This window comes from Astatotilapia calliptera, chromosome 17, assembly GCF_964374335.1.
Source record: "Astatotilapia calliptera chromosome 17, fAstCal68.1, whole genome shotgun sequence".
Lineage (NCBI taxonomy): Eukaryota > Metazoa > Chordata > Actinopteri > Cichliformes > Cichlidae > Astatotilapia > Astatotilapia calliptera.
The window spans coordinates 34468497-34473555 of record NC_137438.1 but is presented as its reverse complement, the minus strand read 5'-3'; the positions used below and the strand labels follow the sequence as shown (position 1 = coordinate 34473555).

Here is a 5059-nt window from a genome sequence, read left to right as displayed (position 1 = left end):
AGCTCTACAACCCACCCCTCCTCCGGAAGCCGTGTTGGAGCGACACGAGCAGATGCTACAACACATTAACCAACAGCTGATCGCACTCACTCAGGCTCTCGCTCAGCACGTTCCGCTGCCAGGTCCCGCTATGCCACCCCCGTCTGCTCCCGCACAGCCGCCAGCCCCGGAACACTCCACGCCACCAGCCCCCGCTTCCGCAGAACCCCTGGAATGAGCTCTACCGTCACCGGAGCCATTCGCTGGTGAGTTCCACAAGTGTGCTGGTTTCCTAACGCAGATTACGTTGCAGTTTAGGCAGCTGCGGCGAACGTATGAGAGTGATGGAGCTAAGATAGCCTTTTTCGTTCAGTTACTCCGCGGTCAAGCCTTGAACTGGGCCCAAGCAGTGTTACGGACTAGCCCGGAGATTACCTATGCTGATTTTCTCTCAAAGTTCAAAAGTGTGTTCGAAAGGGGCACCGGAGCTGAGGCAGCGGGCCACCGTTTGCTGAACTTAAAACAAGGAAGACGGAGTATGGCGGACTTCTCTGTGGAGTTCTGGACACTGGCTGAGGAGACGGGATGGGGGCAGCCTGCGCTGATAAGTACCTTATTGAACAATGTTTGTGATGTCCTTAAGGGCGAACTGTTAATGAGGGAGCTGCCCAAGACTCTATCGGAGGTGATTGCCTTATGTGTTAAGGTTGATGAACATTTGAGGGCGCGTCACCGCGCCAGCAACTACGGTTCCCAGAGGCCTGTGGGGCGTGCGGAGTCAGCTTCCGGCGGAAGCGGAAGTAGCGATCGGGAAGTGGACCGCGGCGACGAGCAGGAGCAACCCATGCAGATCGGACGCTCCCAACTCTCCCCGGAGGAGAGGGCACACAGATGGCGATCCGGTGAGTGCATTTACTGCGGCCACAAGGGCCATCTCGCCAAGGTCTGTCCTGCTCGGCCAAAAGACCCCGCCCGCCGGTAGAAAGGAGGATACGGGTGGGCGAGGTCTCCTTTTCACATTCTCCTTCACGCTTCATGCTAGCCGCTAAAGTCCACTCTGCCTCTCACTCTCTTCAGGCGCTGATTGACTCTGGGGCAGAGCAGAGCTTCATAGATGCTTCCCTGGCTCTCAAACTTAAGATTTCCACACGGGCATTACCCCACTTGTTGCAGGTCACCGCTTTAAACGGTCAACGTCTTCCCGACATAACTCATGTTACAGAACCCGTGTCCCTAACGCTGTCTGGGAATCAGACTGAACTGCTGCAGTTTTATGTCTTTGAAGCCCCTCTCACGCCCATGGTGCTAGGATTTCCATGGTTACGCCAGCATAACCCCGTGCTCGACTGGAGGGAGGAGAGGGTTCTGGGGTGGGGGGAGGAGTGTCACATGACCTGTTTGACAGCAGCTACTCCCGTTAAAGTAGCTAAACCACTACCACACGAGCCCCCTGACCTTTCAGCTATCCCGTCAGAGTATCATGATCTCAAGCAAGTGTTTTGGAAGGACCGCGCCCGCTCTCTTCTCCCTCATCGCCCGTACGACTGCAGTATTGATTTGCTCCCAGGTGCACCCCTTCCCACTAGTCGCTTATACAGTCTCTCTCAACCTGAACGTGAATGCATGGAGAAGTATATTAATGAATCCTTGGCTGATGGACTGATTCGCCACTCTTCATCCCCTGTGGCTGCCGGGTTCTTTTTCGTCACTAAGAAGGATAAAAGCCTTCGGCCATGTATTGATTTCCGGGGTCTCAATACCATTACTGTTAAGAGTAAATACCCTCTGCCGCTCTTATCCTCCGCCTTCGAACTCCTGCAGGGGGCGACCATTTTTACTAAGCTCGATCTGCGGAATGCTTACCACTTAGTCAGGATGAGAGAGGGTGACGAGTGGAAAACGGCCTTCAACACGCACCTGGGCCATTTTGAATACTTGGTCATGCCGTTTGGACTGACTAATGCTCCAGCTGTCTTTCAGAGTCTAGTCAATGATGTTCTCCGAGATTTCATCGATCGTTTTGTGTTTGTGTACCTTGACGACATTCTCATCTTCTCCCGCTCTCTCCCGGATCATGTACATCACGTCAGACAAGTCCTGCAACGCCTCCTGGAGAATCGGCTGTTTGTTAAAGGGGAGAAGTGCGAGTTCCATGTGAGTACTGTGTCGTTTTTGGGCTACATCATCGAACGGGGCGATTTAAGAACCGATCCAGCTAAGGTACAAGCAGTCTTAGACTGGCCCACGCCGCCTAACTGTAAGCAGCTTCAACGATTCCTCGGTTTTGCAAACTTTTATCGGAGGTTCATTTGTGACTACAGCAAGATTGCTTTGCCACTAACCCGTTTAACTTCCCCTAAGGTGCCTTTCTGCTGGGATGATCAGGCTCAGGAGGCTTTTTCCCGGCTAAAGAAACGTTTCGCGTCGGCGCCCATCCTCCGGCAACCGGATCTCAAGCGGCAGTTCATCGTGGAGGTGGACGCCTCGGATGTAGGGGTCGGAGCAGTTCTCTCCCAGCAACTAGACGGTAAGCTCCACCCTTGTGCTTACTTCTCTCGTCGTCTCTCTCCTGCAGAGCAGAACTACGACATCGGGGACAGGGAGCTGTTGGCAATCAAACTCGCCCTGGAGGAGTGGCGCCACTGGCTAGAGGGCGCAACAGAACCCTTTGTGGTATGGACTGACCACAGGAACCTCGAATACATCCGGTCGGCTAAACGACTAAATGCTCGACAAGCCAGGTGGGCTCTGTTCTTTACCAGATTCTGCTTCACCATCACCTACAGGCCCGGCTCCCGGAACGTGAAACTCGATGCCCTTTCCCGTCAATTCACCACCTCAGAGGACCCCACCCATGAGGCTCCCATTCTCCCTCCCACGTGCGTTATCGGAGCCCTGTCATGGGAGATCGAGTCCGCCATACGGGAGGCCCAGCGGGCGGAACCGGATCCAGGTACTGGTCCCCCGGGCTTGCTCTTTGTTCCCACGTTGGTTCGCTCACGAGTGCTACAATGGGCCCACGGCGGAAAACTCACCTGTCATCCGGGCGTTCATCGCACCGTCACCTTCATCAAGCGGTTCGCCTGGTGGCCTACACTGGCCAAGGACGTCCAAGACTTCATCGCTGCCTGTCCAACCTGTGCCCAGAATAAGCCGGTCAACCAGCCTGCTGCCGGCCTACTTCATCCCTTGCCTACGCCAAGCCGCCCCTGGTCCCACATTGCGGTTGACTTTGTCACTGGTCTTCCGCCGTCATCAGGTAACACAGTCATCCTCACCGTTGTCGACCGTTTCTCTAAAGCTGCCCACTTTGTCGCTCTCCCCAAGCTCCCCACTGCCCTGGAGACCGCCCGGCTTCTGTCAACTCATGTGTTTCGCCTCCACGGGATCCCTGCTGAAGTGGTCTCGGACCGAGGCCCACAGTTCACGTCACGTGTTTGGAGGGAGTTCTGCGCCTCCTTGGGGGCCCAGGTTAGTCTCTCGTCAGGTTTTCGTCCACAGACCAACGGTCAAGCGGAACGGGCCAACCAAGAACTCAAAACGGCTCTCCGTTGCTTGACGTCCACTAATCAGACCACCTGGAGTGAGCAACTGACGTGGGTGGAGTACGCTCACAATAGCCTTACCTTGTCGGCCACAGGCGTCTCCCCGTTCGAGGCCTCCCTGGGGTACCAACCTCCTGTGTTCCCTGCCATCGAAGGTGAGCACTTTGTGCCCTCTGTTCAGCAGCACCTGCGGCGGTGTGGGTGCGCGTGGCGGGCCACTAGAGCTGCCCTTCTTCGCACGGCGGACCGGAACAAACGGCAGGCGGATCGCCGCAGGTCCCTGGCCCCGGCCTACTCACCTGGACAGAAGGTTTGGCTCTCGACCCGGTATGTGCCTCTCAGGACGGAGTCGCAAAAGCTCTCCCCCGCCTTCATTGGCCCGTTCGAAGTGGACTCCATTGTTAACCCCGTTTCTGTGCGCCTCAAGCTCCCAAGGACCATGTGTATCCACAATGTGTTTCATGTCTCGCAGATCAAACCTCACTGTTCCAGTCCTCTGTGCCCTCCTTCCGGACCCCCTCCGCCCGCCCGGGTCGTCGCTGGCCGTCCGGCCTTCTCCGTGTCTCGGATTATGGACATCAGGCGCCGGGGCCGTGGCCTGCAGTATCTTGTGAACTGGGAGGGCTATGGCATTGAGGAGCGTTCCTGGGTCCCGCGGGTGGCTCTGCTGGACCGGGCCATGGTTCGGCGGTTCCATGTGGCTCACCCTGGGAAGCCTGGGGGTCGCCAGGAGGCTCCCGTTGGGGGGGGGGGGGGGGGGGGGGGGGGTACTGTCACGACCTGCGGGGTCGGCAAGGCACTGATCAGCAATCTCTCTCCCCCTCCCCTGTTTTGCCGGGGCGGAACTCATGGCGGGTTCACGCCCTCGGCCCACGCCCTCCCGGATCATGCACACCTGGGCCTCATCAGACCAGCTGGTATATCAGAAGGAGGAGATCAGCTGTTCAACGCTGGATTGTTGTGAAGACTCCTGTCAGTACACGTTGAGCCCTAGTTTCCCACACTTCCGCCTCAGAAAGTAACATTTGTCTCTCTGTTCTAGATTCCCCGGACCCGTCCCCGTGTTTCCCCGTGTGGAGCGTGTAAGAGGTGGCTGGTCACTAGCGGAGAGAGGTTGGCGTGAGCGTGTGTGTGATCCCCTTGTTTTCCCTGGAGCCCTGGAACCTGTCCTCGCACATCTTGTATATAGCACTGTCCTCGCACTGCCTGTAAATACACTTCGTGAAGATTTTTGTGAATAAACTGTCTCTGTTACAACACACTCCGGAGTCCTGCGAGTGGATCCTCAGAGCAACCCGTGACAAGGAGAGTGATAATCCTGGATATTCTGTGGTTTGGTGGACTTTGTTGCCTCACTGGATGTGTTAAAATACAAGTGTAGACACTCTGTAGTGTGTATAGATATCATGTTTTTTAATCGCAAAAGTTTAAGAAATATTAAAGTGTTTGTGTTGATTCTCAACTGGTGCTTTTTTTTCCTGACCTGTATGATGCTTTACATTGTGGACCCGTCAGACCCAATTACTCCCCCTCAA

The 5059-nt window shown here is 55.9% G+C and overlaps 1 long non-coding RNA gene across 1 annotated transcript; it reads left to right on the top strand.

The window, feature by feature from the left end:
- Nucleotides 1-4353: 4353 nt before the first annotated feature.
- LOC145421229 (uncharacterized) lies at nucleotides 4354-4786 on the top strand. The gene is made up of 2 exons (XR_013902542.1): nucleotides 4354-4496; nucleotides 4567-4786. It is a non-coding gene; the product is annotated as an uncharacterized LOC145421229 (long non-coding RNA).
- The last annotated feature ends 273 nt before the right edge of the window (nucleotides 4787-5059 follow it).